This window comes from Chlorocebus sabaeus, chromosome 20 (assembly GCF_047675955.1).
Source record: "Chlorocebus sabaeus isolate Y175 chromosome 20, mChlSab1.0.hap1, whole genome shotgun sequence".
In the NCBI taxonomy this organism is placed as follows: Eukaryota; Metazoa; Chordata; class Mammalia; order Primates; family Cercopithecidae; genus Chlorocebus; species Chlorocebus sabaeus.
Genome location: NC_132923.1, coordinates 129976556 through 129993720, shown reverse-complemented (window position 1 = coordinate 129993720; position 17165 = coordinate 129976556). Strand labels below are relative to the sequence as shown.

Here is a 17165-nt window from a genome sequence, read left to right as displayed (position 1 = left end):
GGATTTCTTTGATTATACTTAAAAGTAGGTTTTACAGATTCATTAAAACTTTCATATCAAATCTGTTTTGATACTCTGATATATTCTCATCATCTGAAGCTATTGGAAAATGCACTTATCTACTCTCCATTTACATGGTGCCACTTTTCATTTGAATGTTTGTTATGGCTCTTTTTATTCTCTTTATAATGAGACAGTTGCCCAAATAAAGATATGCAGCTTTCCTGCCTGGGGCTGTAGTTGTACCATAGTTAGGAAATGGATATGAAGGTTTTTTAAAAAGTTCAAAAACAGAGTAGCTTGTATCATTTGTATGCAAAGATCGGAAACATTTTTAGCTGTAGTTATGAAGACTTCTAGCTTTTTATGAACTTTTTGACTAAAGGGAGTCCCAAAACACAGGTTATTTCTACATGGATTAAATTTATAATAATAAAGAATCATTAGTGTTACTAAACCATATTGACAGAATTCTTGCTAAAACTAGGCTAGACAGACAAGGATGGACACTGAAGGTTGGCACGGAAGGCCTAGTTGGGAAGAGGATTCAGAGGAGCTTGGCTAGAGTTTGGTCAAGGAGACTCTTGGTCAGTATGTAAGTCTGGCCAATTGGAAGTAAACAAAAGGCAGCCATAGTCTTGGAGGGAAGACAGACATAAAAAATGATTGCAAAATGGTATGATAAAAAGTATAATGGAATTATAAAGTATGTATGTATAAGGTATATCTGTGGCAAAAAGGAGACAGTGATGGTCCACTTGAGCACATGAAGGATGGATTTTTTTTTTTTTTTGGAGACGGAGTCTTGCTGTGTCGGCTAGGTTGGAGTGCAGTGGCGCTATCTTGGCTCACTGCAACCTCTGCCTCCTGGGTTCAAGCTGTTCTCTTGCCTCAGCCTACCGAGTAGCTGGGATTATAGGCTTATGCCACTACGCCTGGCTAATTTTTCTACTTTTTAGTAGAGATGGAGTTTCACTATGTTGACCAGTCGTGTCTTGAACTCCTGGCCTCAAGTGAAGGATGGATATTGTTTTGAAAAATGATACTAAAGCTGTATTTTGAAGATGATTAGAAAGTTTGCTACGTAGACAAAGAGAATCAGCAAGAAAACTTTCCGGGCTGAAGGTACTACATTTAGTCAAACTACTAATACTTCCTTTCCTGTACAAAGGAACAGAAGAAGGAATTAGTTTGCATTGCTTGGATAATTCGCTATGGCTAGTTTAGGGTTTAAGGAGAGAGATGAATGAGTTAAGGTTAGAGAGTAGCAGCTCGATCATAGAAGGCTATGTATGCTACGTTGGGTTTAATTTTTTTTTTTTTTTTTTTTGAGACAAAAGTCTGACTCTGTCACCCAGACTGGAGTGCAGTGGTGCGATTTTGGCTCACTGCAACGTCTGCCTCCTGGGTTCAAGCAATTCTCTCTGCCTCAGCCTCCCTAGTAGCTGGGATTACAGATGTGCATCACCACCTCCAGCGAATTTTTTTTTTTTTTTTTTTTAAGATGGAGTCCTCTCTGTCGCCCAGTCTGTTGTGCAGTGGCGGGATCTCTGCTCACTGCAACCTCTGTCTCCTGGTTTCAAGTGATTCTTCTGTCTCAGCCTCCTGAATAGCTGGCATTACAGGTGTGTGTGTGGTGCCCAGCTAATTTTTTTTTTGTATTTTTAGTAGAAACGGGGTTTCAGCATGTTGGTCAGGATGGTCTTGAACTCCTGACCTCATGATCTGTCTGCCTCGGCCTACCAAAGTGCTGGGATTACAGTGGTGTGAGCCACTGCGCCGGGCCTAATATTTTTATTTCTAGTAGAAAAAGGATTTCACCATAGTGGCCAGGCTGGTCTCAAACTCTTTTTTTTTTTTTTTTTTTTGAGACGGAGTCTCGCTCTGTCGCCCAGGCTGGAGTGCAGTGGCCGGATCTCAGCTCACTGCAAGCTCCGCCTCCCGGGTTTACGCCATTCTCCTGCCTCAGCCTCCCGAGTAGCTGGGACTACAGGCGCCCGCCACCTCGCCTAGCTAGTTTTTTGTATTTTTTAGTAGAGACGGGGTTTCACCGTGTTAGCCAGGATGGTCTCGATCTGCTGACCTCGTGATCCGCCCGTCTCGGCCTTCCAAAGTGCTGGGATTACAGGCTTGAGCCACCGCGCCTGGCCTGGTCTCAAACTCTTGACCACAGGTGATCCACCCACCTCACCAGTGTGCTGGGATTGCAGGTGTGAGCTGCTGCCCCCAGCCTGGGTTTGCAAATCTTAACAGGGTTTTGTTTGTTTTCTTTGAAGGTCTCACTCTGTCTCCCAGCTTGATCATAGCTCACCATAGCCTTGAACTCCTCGGCCTCAAACAATCCCCTCATACCTCAGCCTCCAGAGTGGCTGAGACCACAGGACTGCGCCAGCCATACCTGGCTAATAGTTTTATTTTTATTTTGTAAAGACGGAGTCTCCTTCCCGGCCTTGAACTCCTAACCTCAAGCGATCCTCCAATTTTGTCCTCCCAAAGTGTTGGGATTATAGGCATAAGTTACTGCACCTGGCCTTTTACCACAGTTTAATCAGAAGAGGAAAATGAGCAGATTTTTATTTTATGCAGTTACCCTGTGGACCACGTAGAGAATGGTTTGGAGGACAGCTGGGAGTCTGGGGAGGAATCCATCCCAGAGGTAGTAACTAAGACCTGTTTTTAGGCATTGGCAGTAGCGAAGGATCCGACTTGGGAGCTAGAGTCAGTAGCATTTATGCAACCTCTAAGATGTGATGGCTGTCACACTTTTTCTCTACTCTGTTAGGTTCAGTACTTGGGGGCCTTTGAATTAAACTGACAAATGATAGATTAGCAAGAGAAAAGGTAGATTTTAATCTTGTAAATACTTAGGGGAGTTCACAAATAAATGTGACTGAAAAGAGCCTTAGGATTTGGGGTTTATACACCATCTTAACAGATGAGGAGGAGAGGGAGAAAGGCTACTTCCGGGAAAACAAGGAACTATTTGGAAAGATAAATGGGCCTTTAGGAGAATAAATGGAAGCTATATATTTTCGTGACATTGTCTGTTCGGTTGTCTTCTCATCTCAGAAGATTAGAGTTGCCCCTGTGGGAAAGGATTTATGACAATTGAGTTCTTTGAGTTCTTTCGGGAGGCTCTGCTTTTAGGCAGATAAGGGGTTTCAGGAACTCAAATGCCTTCAGCTCGAAATAATTTTTATGCTATAATGGCTTATTCTGGATCCTTTCACGGTGAAGGAGAGGAGAAATTACTGAGATTCTGGCTTGAGTGATGATGGTACTGTAGATAATGAAATACATAAAGAAGAGCAGGTTTCAGTACATACTGTGTTTTTATTTGTATGGTTGAGCTTGGAGCACCTGGGGAACATCTAGAGATCCTAGAAAGCAGTTGGATATAGATTTGGGACCTAGAGAGAGCTCAAAGAAGCTGAGAGTACACATAAAATTTTCCTTGGAGAGTAGGAGAATGAGAGAAGAAAGAGCTTCCAGAAATGAACTAAAGGAGGCTGGAAAATGAGAGTGTGTGAAACGAGAGAGGGGACATAGGAAGGAAATTGAGCTTACAAAGGAGACTAAGAAGGAATAGTTGAAGATGAGGGGGAGCTGGGAGAGTAGCAAGGAGAGTGAGCAGTAGGGATCAGTAGTGCCAGGCTGCAGAGTAAAATTATAGAAGTGTTAAGGGAAAAAAAAAAAAAAATATATATATATATATATAGAGAGAGAGAGAGAGAGAGAGAGAGAGAGAAAGAGAAAGAGAGTTAGTATATGATAAAGGTACAGTTTTGAGGAGAAAATGGAGGGCTGTTTATTTAAATGGATTTGGAACTATTGGCTTACCACTTAAAAAATACTAGGTTATGCTGGGTGTGGTGGCTCATGCTTGTAATCCCAGCACTTGGGGAGGCTGAGGCAGGAGGATCACCTGAAGTCAGGAGTTCAAGACTGTCCTGGCCAACATGGTGAAACCCCATCTCTACTAAAAATACAAAAATTAGCCAGATGTGGTGATGCACACCTGTAATCCCAGCTACTTGGGAGGCTGAGGCACAAGAATTGCTTGAACCTGGGAGGTGGAGGTTGCAGTGAGCTGCGATCGTGCCACTGCAAGCCAATCTGGATGACAGAGCCCAGAGACTCTGTCTCAGGAAAAAAAAAAAAAAATTAGATTAGGTCCCCACCTCATGTCTTATACTAAAATAAATCTAAAAATTAAATGTAGAAATTGAAAATAGTAAAAATACTAGGAGAAAATATCGGTCAGTATTCAGTTTGTGTTCAGGTTAGGAAGGAGCCAAACCCATTCTAAGCTAATCATACCACATCTAATCATACAAAAATTAGCCAGGCAGGGTGGTGCACGCCTGTAATCCCAGCCACTGAGGAGGCTGAGGCACAAGAATCATAACAGAAGGAAAAGACTAATACATTTTCATGTAAATCCAGCATGTCTGTATGCTAAAAATATCATAAAATTAAAGTGTAAATGGCAAACTGGGAAAAGTATTTGCCACATATTTGACAGGCAGAGGTTTAATATCCTTCATATCTAAATGATCTATCAAAAAAATGAGTAACTGAAGGTTTCTGGTTAAGTAGGACTCATTGAAGATGTCTTTATTTTCCATCCTTCCAAAATTTTGATAAAATGACAGAAAGGAGGCTGGGTGCGGTGACTCACGCCTGTAATCCCAGCACTTTGGGAGGCTGAGGCGGGTGGATCATGAGGTCAGGAGACTGAGACCATCCTGGTTAACACAGTGAAACCCCGTCTCTACTAAAAATACAAAACATTAGCCGGGGGTGGTGGTGGGTGCCTGTAGTCCCAGCTACTCAGGAGACTGAGGCAGGAGAATGGCGTGAACCTGGGAGGCAGAGCTTGCAGTGAGCTGAGATTGTGCCACTGCACTCCAGCCTGGCGACAGAGTGAGACTCCGCCTCAAAAAAAAAAAAAAAAAAAAAAAAAATAGAAAGGAATTACAAAAGACCCACAAGGAGAGTGGGGAAGATTTTTCTGGTTAATGATAGACTAAGTTGTTGGGCCTTATTTCCTGCTGAGAACAAGTTGAGATGATGGACAAAATTTAAAACAAAATTTCTGTGAGGGAAATGGAGAGTTAACAAAATAGTGAAGATTTGTGGGTGTAAGATATGGGGCATGGTGGTGGGGTAGGGAAGCTCAAGATGTGAGACCAACATTTGCAGTCATTTCTGTCCCAGAGGAATCTGCTGATTCAAGAAGATTTAGGCAGATGAGAAGCTGGATGGCTGAACAGAGTTTTTGTTAGACTCAAAGGGCAGAGGACAAAAATCGGAGTTTGGCACAGGTCATGGAGGAGGAAAACTTCTTAGGCTTTGAATAGGAGACCCAAAGGCCTATACCTTAGGGATAGTAGCTCCTCACAGGTATTGAAGTCCAGCTCCAGACCCTGTCAGTTCCTGACTAGATTAAGGTGTTCTGGAAAGAAGCAAGTGTAATTCCTTTCATTAATAGAAGATAACATCACTCAGAATCTCAAATGAGCTCTACGTTTATTTACAATGTTTGGCACTCAGAAATCACCAGGCAGACGAGGATTTAAGACAATGTTACTGAATGCCAAGAGAAACAACAGACTATGGAAGTGGATCGACAGGGATCCAGATAGTGAAGTTATTAGAAAAGGGTAATGTATATAGTGTGTTTAAGGATTTATAAGATTAAGAATAGGGAAATTGGAATCACACCACCCCCTCTCCAATAGAAAAACCAAATGTAAATTCTACAGTTAAAGGACTGTAACTGAAATTAAGATGTCAGTTAATGGGTTTGGCAGTACATTAGTAATACTAATAAGTAGAAAACAAATATTCAGAATGAAACATGGAAATAAAAATGGGCTGGACATACATGAAAGAGTGAGTCATAGGGATTCAGTGGAAAGGTTTAACCAACATATAATTGAAATCCTAGTAGGAAAGGAAGGAGGAGTGCTGCAGAAGCAGTATTTGGAGTGATGATAGCTGAGAATTGTTCATAACAGACAAAAGCCATCTCATCGCAGATTTAAAAAGTACTACAGACCTAGAACTAGAACTAAGCCATCTCATCACAGATTTTAAAAATACTGCCAGAAATCTAAGATAAGGAGAAAATTTTAATAGTAAGCAGAGGCCAGGTACGGTGACTCACTCCTGTAATCCCAGCTCTTTGGGAGGCTGTGGCGGCTGGATCACTTGAGGCCAGAAGTTTGAGACCAGCCTAGTCAACATGGGGAAACCCTATCTCTACTAAAAATACAAAAATTAGCTGGGCACGATGGTTCACGCCTGTAATCCCAGCCACTTGGGAGGCTGAGGTGGGCAGATCATTTGAGGCCAGGAGTTCGAGACCAGCCTGGCCAACATGGTGAAACCCTGTCTCTACTAAAAATACAAAAATTAGCCAGGCATGGTGGTGCATGCCTGTAATCCCAGTCACTTGGGAGGCTGAGGCACGAGAGTCGCTTGAACCCAGGAGGTGGAGATTGCAGTGAACCAAGATCGCACCACTGTACTCCATCCTAGGCGAGAGTGAGACTCTGTCTCTAAAAAAAACAAAGACAAAAAACCAGAGAAAAACTACGTACTACATTCAAAAGAGCAATAAGATTGACAGCTAATTTCTCAATAGATATCAGAAGGCAATGGACTAATGTTTTCAAAATGTAAAAAAGAAGGTAAATAACCAAACTAGAATGTTATACCCAGCAAATATATCCTTCAAAAGTGAGGACAAAATCATCACTTCTTTAGAGCAACAAAAATGAGAAGATTTAAAAGAAAAAGCCAAAACCCCAATTCTCTTTCTTCTACGCTCACAAAACTTCTCTTTCCAAATGTGTAGCCAATTCTCCAGTTCTCTTTGGACTCCAGGTAGTCTGCAGTTTAACTCAATTTGGATGCTGCCTGGAATTACTTGCCTCACAGGTTGAGAACTCAGCCGCACGGGATTTCTTAGAAACCAATTGCAAGTCCAGGTCTCCCATATTTCTTACTGACTGCTATGAAGTGAGGATTCCTATAAACCCTTCCTCAGACTTAGTGATTTGCTAGAATGGCTCACAAAACAGGGAAACTTTTACCTAGGTTTACCTGTTGATTATACAGGATACAATTCAAGAACAGCTAAATGAAAGAGATGCATAGAGCAAGGTATGGGGCGGAACTCAGAACTTGCACACCCTCTCCAGGTGCGTCACCCTCCCAGCTCCCCTATGTGTTCACCAACGCGTAAGCTGTCTGGACTCTGTTGTTTGGGTTTTTATGGAGGCTCCATTATGAAGGCGTGATTGATCAAATCTTTGGCCATTGGCCATTGGTTATTGAACTCAGTCTCTAACCTCTCTCCCTTCCCAGGAGGTGGTGGGGTGGGGAGCAGAGTGCGAGGGTCTGAAAGTCTAAATCCTCTAATCACATGATTGGTTGCTTTGGTAACCAGCCGCCATTCTCCCTAGAGTCCTCTCATCATAAACTCAGGTATGTCTGCTCTTCTTACTACTGTAACTCAGGAAATTCCAAGAGTTTCAGGGCTTGATGCCAGGAACTTCAAATGAAGACCAAATATATATTTCTTATTACATCACAGAGTTAATTACACCAGACCTGCACTAAAGGGAGTGATAGTAAAGATTGGTCTTTGGCAGAAGAGAAGTGATCCTGGATGGCAGCTTTAAGATGCATGGAAAAGTGAAGACTAAAGAAAAGAGAAATAAGATGGTAAATGTAAATGAACACTGTTGGGTAAAAAATTATTTGTGGCTTAAAATATACATAGAATTTAAAAATATGATAGTAGCATGTAAGTTGTGGGGATGTTAAGTAAGAGTTAGTATCTTATGGTCTTTTCATTGCCCAGGAAGTGGTAAAAATATAATTTACTTGAGATTTTGATAAGTCAAGGACACATATTATAATCTCTAGGATAGTCATTAAAAGAGTAGTAAAATATATATGATTAACAAATTAATAGAGGGGAAATATGGAATAGTAACAGCAGTAGGTGTAGTAAAACTTGATTAATCTAAAAGAAGGCAAGAAGACCAAAAACAGAAACAGAGCATGTGGGAAAAATAGGAAGTGAACAGTAAGGTGTTAGATAGGAAGTGAACAGTAAGGTGTTAGATTTAAACTTAGTCTATCAGTAATTATATTAAATAAAAGTGAACCAAAATTTCTAATTAAAAAGCAAGGATTGAGAAATTGGATTTAAAAAAAAAGCAGATCACAGCTCTGTACCGCTTTCAAGGATGCAGAAAAGTTGAAAATAAAATGGTAGAAAAGATGTATTACTCAAACATTAAAAGAAAACTGGTGTACCTTTATTAATAAAGTAGACTTTAGGGTAGAAATAATTACTTGCGATAAAGACATACATAATGGTAAGATACTCAATTCAGTTCTCCAGGAAGTTACAACAGTTCTACATCTATATGTACCTAAAAACACTATCTCAAAATACACAAAGCTAGAGTTAACAAAAATGACAAAGAACAGACAGATCCACAATTCATAGTGGAAAGTTTTAATATACCATCTTTATTAACTCAAAAACAAAGTATCAGTAAGGACAGAAGATTTCCATAACATAATGAACAAACTTGACCTAATTGAAATCTCAGTGGGTTTACGTGTAATTTAGACATACTGCTGTCCTGTGCTTCATAACGATGTTTCAGTCAACAAGGGACTGTATATATGATGCTGATCTCATAAGATTTTAATGGAACTGAAAAATTCCTGTCTCGAAGGGATGTCATAGTATCATAGTGTAACACATTACCATTTCTGTGTTTAGATATGTTTAGATACAAATACCTATCACTGTGTCACCGTTGCTTGCAATATTCAGTACAGTAATATGCAGATTCATAGCCCAGGAGCAATAGGATATACCATATGGCTTAGGAGTGTAGAAGGTTGTACTATCTAGATTTTTGTAAGTACATCTTTGTGTAAGTACATTTGTGTAAGTACATTGTCATCTTTGCACAATGACGAAATAGCCTAATGATTTATTTCTCAGAATGTATCCCTGTTGTTAAGCAACAAAAGACTGTATGTTGAAAATAAGATGCATTCAAAATGAAATATGGAATATAGTGAAATATGAAATACAATACTGCACCCAGTAACTATAGACTGTACATTCTTTTCATATGCATAGGGAACATTGATTAAAATTGTTGATTTATAGAGTAAATCTCAACAAATATCAAAAGACTAAATTCAGAATATCTTAAAGATAGGTTTACTATTTGAACAATTGATCAGTGTAAATCACTAAATTAATAGAGAACAGAAAAATCGTGTGATAATGTCAGAGGTGCAAAAATTGCCTTTGGTAAAATCCAGTAGCCATTCAAAATGGAATCTCTTAATACGTTAATCTCTTAAGGAAGTTAATCTCTTAACTTCCTTAGTTTGATAAAAATTACTCAGAAAAATCCTATAGCAAACACCATGTTTACTGATGAAATGTTGAAAGTTTTCTTTTGAGACTGGGAAAGAGAAGTTGTTTTCACTGTCACCAATTTTATTATTTTACTGGAAGTCCTACCTAGTTGAGTATGAAAAGAAAAATAGAGAGTACAGGGATGAGAAGGGGAAGAACAAAACTGATTTTGTAGGTGACATGATTGTATATGTAGAAAATTAATAAAAACCTGTTTATAACTTATTATAAAAAATAAGCTAGGTTACAAGATTCAGGGTAACTCTGGACACAATTGTAATTTTATATCCCAACAACAAACAAAAATTCCAAGTTTGTATCAATCTGGATCTAATCAGGAGAGAGAAACTAGTTGTATTAGTTTGTCCTCACAGTGCTATAAAGAAATACCCAAGACTGGGTAATTATAAAGAAAAGAGGTTTAATTTGCTCATGGTTCCACAGACTGTGCAGGAAGCAAAGTGCCGGCATCTGCTTGGATTCTGGGGGAGGCCTCAGGAAACTTAAAATCATGGCAGAAGGCGAAGGGGAAGCAGGTTTGTCTTACATGGCAAGAGCAGGAGCAAGAGAGAGAGAGGAGGGGAGGCTCTACACACTTTTAAAAAGTTGGCTCTCATGAGAACTCTATCATGAGAACAGTACCAAAGGGATGGTGCTAAGCCATTCATGAAAGTGTACCCCCATGATCCAGTCACCTCCCACCAGGTCCCATTTCCAGCATTGGAGATTACAGTTGAACATGAGATTTGGGTGTAGACACAGATTCAAACTGTATCACCAGTAAATTGAAAAAAGTGTTTAATGTGGATAATTACTAATTATAACAGGAAATCAAGTAAGGAGGGATTTGGTTAGGCTAGTGAAAAGTGAAGAGAACAGTAAAGAATATGAAAATAGCAGAGAAACAGAGCAACTGCTGCCCCTGGGACTGAGGTAGAGTCCCTCCTTCCCCCAGGACCAAGATCCAGACCTCATCCAGAGGGCATGACTGGTTTATTGCATGACTGAGAAGTTGCTGGGATGTCATACTATTGGAACATCATGGAAATCCACCTTCTTATACCTGCCAAAAGTTGCTCACTGGGGAGCCACACAAAAACTCTTCATGGGGAGGTATCTCACTGGAGGTACCCTGCTACAGAACCTCCAGAGTGGGATGCTGAGGGGGAGCTGCTGGCTGCTGGGTATGGCCTGCCGTTGTGTGCTGCAGTCTCTGGAGACTGGAGCAGCTGCAGGTGCTTGTGGAGATGGGTACTGGAGAAGCCACCTGCGTTTCAGGAGCTGGACGCCATGCAATTAACACAATGTAGAGCAATCTGGAAGGCTGTGTATATCTAGATGGCCAAGGTGGTAGCAGTGTTGTTTTTTTTTTCTTTTTCCTCTGTGACAGAATTATGATGCTTCCCCCCGCTGCTTTTTTTTGGTATTCATTCAGCATTTATTTAATAAATGTTGAGTGTTTTCTCTATGCCAGACATAATGTGTTTGTTATGAGATACATAAGAGCAGACAAAATAGACATTGAACTTGTTTTTGCAGAGTTTATAGGCTGATAGGACAGTCATTCGTTCATCTGAGCTCTTTTGTGCCAGGCACTGTTCTAGTCCCTGGGGGACAGATATATAGATAAATAGATAGATAGATAAAATAGATTGGTTAGATAGATTGGATGGATGGATGGATCAAGACAAAATCTTGCCTTCAAAGGGAGATTAAGCAGATTAATCTTCAATCCCTCAATCTTAATCCCTCAAAGGGAGATTATAATTAAGCAAATAATTATAAGAATGGGTGTGTACTTACACAGTGCTACAAAGGGTTGAGAAGGAAAAATACAGGCTGCTACAAAAGAGGACGATGTAATTTAGATGAGAAGCCAGGGAAGACTTCTCTTAGAAAGTGATATTTTTGTGATGGAAGTGATGAGGAGGAGTTTAGCTTGGTGAGATAAGTGATCAGTGAAGAGTGATGTAGACCGAGGGGAGGCTTGTGGGCAGGCTTCACGATGGGAAGTGAATTGAAATAAACATTTAATGTGGATAATTACTAATTATAACAGGGAGTCGAAGTAAGGAGGGATTTGGTTAGGCTAGTGAAAAGTGAAAAGTCTCACTTCATGTCTGTAGTGAGAAGTGGGAGGTCATAGGGGGTAGGGGAGGTAGAGAGTGGCAGGAGAAGAGGCCACAGCAGGGGTCATGCTGCTCACAGCCACCTTGGAAACTGGGGTGTCCCTGTGAAGGGTTGTCCATTATAGAGGTCTGAAATAGGAGATTCTTGGTTTGATGTGCTATTTACAGCCACTGTGTTGGGTGCTGAGTAGTCAGGGGATTGGAGGCAAGAATGGTAGTTGAGAGACCACGGGGTGCAATGCAGGAATCCAGTGAGAGTTAACGGTGGAGCTGGAGATGACTGGATGGCTTGGAGATGGGATTTGGAAATAGAATCATTCAGAACTGGTGATGGATTGAGTGTGGGCTGGGAGAGACAGGCAGACATTGAGAATAACTCCCAGGTTTCTGGCTTAATTCATTACGTGGCATGTGATGCCATTTTCTGTGTACTTGTGTAGTGAATACGAATTACGTGTTTAATTAAAAAGTAAACTAAATTTGGATTTGCAAATAAAGAAGGCTTTGGTGACCAAACAAACAAAACCAAAGCAGTTGCAGTAAAAGTGAAGAAGTGGAGAGAGTTGGTACAGACTACTGCAGTTCTGCATCTTCAAAGAAGCTGGAAAGTAGAAGGCAAGGTAGGGTTGGGCTGTAGGACAGAGGACATGTGTTTTGCTTACAAAATAGGATAGATGTGAGCAACTTTCATTGGGAGAGAGAGCTAGGCCATAGAGGGAAGAGAAGGCATTCAATTAACTCAACAAATATTTCAGTGTCTGTATGACAGGCAGTATTCTAAGCTCTTGCAGCATACAAAACATAAAAAACATTCCTGTCTTCTGGAGCTTAATGTTCTGAAGTGGGGACACTGAAAATAAAATAATGTGCTGAAGGCATTGTAAAAAGAAAAAAATAGGAACCTATTCATGGGGAGGTCTGGGGATGTTGAGGTGGGGTGGCCAGAAGGATGTAATTTTATATAGTGGGCGGCACTGATGGATTTGATGCCACTAGATTGCAAGATGCGCCAGGGCAGAGATTTTAGTTTTTACTCACTGCTGCATCTCCAGAGTTTAGAATGGTGCCTGGCACATAGTAAATGCTCAATAAAGAATTGCTGTGTGAATGAATTAATGATTCAGGATCCCAGGAATGGGAAGGAATGAGGAGTGGGATACTGAAGAAAGAAAGTTAGGCCAGTCATGAATGAAGACATATTGTAGGGATGTTAGTACTCATATCCCTAATTCAAATTACAGTTGTTTTTGCTTTTAAAGTATTTTAACTCTTCAGTCGTATTTTGCATTCTTTGAATTAGCTTTGTTTTATGGCATTAGTTTTGTTTACTGTATGTTTCTTAGATACGTTAATATAATTTACAGAACTGCTTATCTTTAGGGACATTACCCACTTAAGAGGTGACTGTTTTCAGTATTATTAAAATAAAATTCAGATTACATATCACTTTGTATATTGAGGTTCTGTTACAGCCTGTCTTGTTTTCAGCATTATCCTTACTTAAAGTGGTGTGTGTGGTGGTGGTGGTGGTGGTGTGTGTGTGTGTGTGGGGATGTTGTGACTGTTTTATGCCCATTACAGAAACCAGTTTAGCCGGCATTATACTGGCGTGATTATATATTAAATAAGTTATATTTCTTGCAGCTACTCTTTTGATCAGTTAATTGGTCTGATCCTGTAGTGAGTATTTTCATGGGTTTCTGCTAAGTTTAGCCTCACAGTGATCTTGTGTGTCAGAAATCGTATTGACAGGCTATCGCTCCTTCTAATTTAGACATGCCTGAAGAAGATTGTCCTTTATTTGCTGAGTCTCATGCTTTTTATATGAGAACCCCAGTGTCATAACTTTGCCATAGCTCAGGAAGATCTAACTTCTGACTGTTCAGTATGGAGCGTTCCTTTGTCTAAAAGAATAATATGGATGTTTTAAGACCATTCAGTCATAACTCGATGCTGCCTTATATTTAAAGGACTTTATGTATTAATGAAGAAAGGGAGCATACAAATCATTATGTCCTTTTTGCCATAGATTGCTGTCCTCTCCCATAGAAATTATCTTATATTTTATTACAACAGGGTATATAAAATACATACTTACAAAAGTAATAAATGGTCTTTGAAAAAGTTCTAATAGGAGTGTAGAGATTATAAACTGACTTTATCTTAAAATTGTACATCCTAGGAGATAACCATTGTGAACAGTTTGATTTATATCCTTTTTTGGACTTTACAAATGCTTATGTAAATCGTGTGTGTTGTATGTATACATGTTTGAGTATACATACACACAAGAGGAATTGTATACAGCTTACCTGTTTTTTTCCTCCCCATTTATACAATATGTTGTGGACATTTTTTTGTGTCAGTGCATATGTGTGGGTGTGTATGTGCTTAAAGGCATAGCATGGATGTTCCATAAAGTTTTAAGCCAATCCCTTATTGGTTGTCCTCATATTTTGCTCTTATATTAAGTGATGCACTTAACATCTCAGGTTAGGTACTAGGACGGAAGTGCTAGTCAGAGTGTAAATATTTGCCATATGCCCTTAGAAATGTTGTACCAGGCCAGGTGCAGTGGCCACTCCTGTAATTCCAGCACTTTGAGAGGCCTGGGCAGAAGGATCACTTGAGCCCAGGAGTTCAAGACCAGCCTGAGCAACATAGGGAGACCCGACTTTACAAAAAATAAACAAAATTAGCTGCGCATGGTTGTGCGTTCCTGTGGTCCCAGCTGCTTGGGAAGCTAAGGTGGCAGGATCACTTGAGCCTGGGAGGTCGAGGCTGCAGTGAGCTGTGATCCTGCGACTGCACCCCAGCTTGTGCAACAGAGTGAGACCCTGTCTCAAAAAAAAGAAAAGAGAAATGTTGTAGAATACCAATTTGGGCTCTCATTAGCTAAAAGTAAGAGCGTACATTCCCCAAACCCTTACCAGTGGTAAGTGTTGTCAGTCTTTTAAATCTTTCTCAGCCCAACAGGTAAAAGACTCAGATCTCCTTTTAATTTACATTTCTTTGTATATTTCTGCAATTTAGCATGGTTTGACCATTTATGCTAAATTTTTGGATATTTTATGTTCTATAATTGTCTTCAGTCTTATTTCTAGTAGGTTCTTCGTTCTTTTTCTTTCTGATTTCTATGTTTTTATTTTAAAAGAAGTATGTATAATTTTTCTCCCATTAGTCATCTGTATTTCAGTCTTAGTTTTCTTAACTCATTATGTTCTCATGCTAATCCTATGAGTCATGCTCCCAAACTGAATCTTTTTGGCCTTGATATCATGTGAACTTAGTCTTCCCCACACCAGTAATTGAGTATTCTTCCTGGATTTTCTTCTTTTGTTTTGAATTTTTATCCTTAGATGTTTAATATAGCTAAACTTTTTTTTATATGCGAATGGGGTGAGTTAGAGCGTTAATTTCATTTTTCTCCAAATAAGATGGTTGCTGTTGAGTCATTGATCATTTTCTACTGATTTGAGATGTTGCCATTACCATGTGCTAAGTTTCCACAAATACGTGTTTTTTGAGATGGGGTCTCACTCTGTGACCTAGACTGGAGTGCGGTGGCGTGATCTCTGCTCACCGCAAGCTCTGCCTCAGGGATTCATGCCATTCTCCTACCTCAGCCTCCTTAGTAGCTGGGACTGCCGGCACCCGCCACCACGCCCGGCTAATTTTTTGTATTTTTAGTAGAGACGAGGTTTCACCGTGTTAACCAAGATGGTCTCTATCTCCTGACTTCGTCTTCTGCCCGCCACAGCCTCCCAAAGTGCTGGGATTACAGGTGTAAGCCACCGCGCCCGGCCACGTGTTTTTTTTTTTTTTTTTTTTAAACCTGAACTCTTTGTTCATTTATCTGTTTATTTGGTGCCTACAAAATTACCACATTGTTTTTTCTTTCCTTATACACTGATTTAGTTTTTGTCATTCTAACATATTGTAAAGAGGAAAGTATTGCTCCTATTCTGTTCTTAAAGATCTATCAGGGCCAGGCACAGTGGCTCATGCCTATAATCTCAGCACTTTGGGAAGCCGAGGCGGGTGGATCACTTGGAGGTCAGGAGTTCAAGACCAGCCTGGCCAACATGGTGAAACCCCATCTCTACTAAAAATACAAAAAATTAGCCTGGCGTGGTGGCACGCGCCTGTAGTCCTAGCTACTCGGGAGGCTGAGGTGGGAGAATTGCTTGAACCCGGGAGGCAGAGGTTGTAGTGAGCTGAGATTGTGCCGTTGCACTCCAGCCTGGGAGACAGAGTGAGACTCCATCTCAAGCAAACAAAACAAAACAAAAAAACCAAAAAACTGTCAGAAGTGGAGTGTGACTTACTTTTTTTGGGGGGGACAGAGTCTTGCCCTGTCACCCAGGCTGGGGTGCAGTGGTGTAATCTCAACTCACTGCAACCTCCGCCTCCCGGGTTCAAGTGATTCTCGTACCTCAGCCTCCCAAGTAGCTGGGATCACAGGCACATGCCACCATGCTCGGCTAATTTTTGTATTGTTAATAGAGACAGGGTTTCACCTCGTTGTCCAGGCTCTTCTCGAACTCCTGACCTCAAGTGATCTGCCCGCCTTGGCCTCCCAAAGTTCTGGGATTACAGGCATGAGCCACTGCGCCTGGCTATACAGTGTGACTTTACAGTAGAGATTCATTTGTTTGTCTAGCTGATCTCTGTTACTGGTTTCTGTAAGATCACATCATCTTTTTTGTCCTTTGGCAGCAGAAGTTGTAGGTTAATAAAAATTAAAGCAACTTTTCTTGCCACTGAGATGGGATTGAAATGATCTCTAACTCTTATTTCTTCAGCCATGACTTCTCACATCTTAGAACACATTAAAAATAAGAATATTTGTAGGACTTACTGGAGAATGAATGAATATCCTTGAGATCAGAAACCACTGGTCAGGGTTAGAGTGGCTTAGTTCCCCTTGCAAGGCACGTGTAACCCATTTACATTGAACTTCATGTCAGTAGGGAAGTGTTTGGGAAGTGCTGCTCTAGGCTAATGTTCTTCAGCTTTAAAATTTTCTCATGGCAGGTCATTGTAGCTTGATAAGGGTTTAATATTCAGAGAGCCAGACTGCTTTAAAAAATTTTAAATTGTGGTACAATATACATGTATAAAATCTGTTGTCTTAACCATTTAAACATTCACATTGCTGTGCAACCATCAGCACCGTCCATCTCCAGAACTCGTCTCATCTTGTAAAACTGAAACTCTGTACCTAGTAAACAGTGACTCCCCGTTCTCCCTACCCCTCGCCCCCAGCAGCCACCCTTCTACTGTCTGCTGTATGAATTTGACTATTCTAAATACCTCATAAAGTGGAGTCATACAATATTTGTCCTTTTTTTTAGATGGAGTCTTACTCTGTCACCCAGGTGCAGTGGTGCGATCTTGGCTCACTGCAACCCCTGCCTCCCGGGTTCAGGCGATTCTCCTGCCTCAGCCTCTTGAGTAGCTGGGATTACAGGCGTCTGCCACCATACCTGGCTACTTTTTATATTTTTAGTAGACACAGGGTTTCACCATATTGGCCATGGTTGGCCAGGCTGGTCTCAAAC

The 17165-nt window shown here is 40.6% G+C and overlaps 1 protein-coding gene across 21 annotated transcripts in view; it reads left to right on the top strand.

The window, feature by feature from the left end:
* CAMTA1 (calmodulin binding transcription activator 1) overlaps window positions 1–17165 on the top strand; it is a 975861-nt gene that overhangs the window by 62187 nt on the left and 896509 nt on the right. The gene's annotated exons all lie outside the window — the stretch shown is intronic.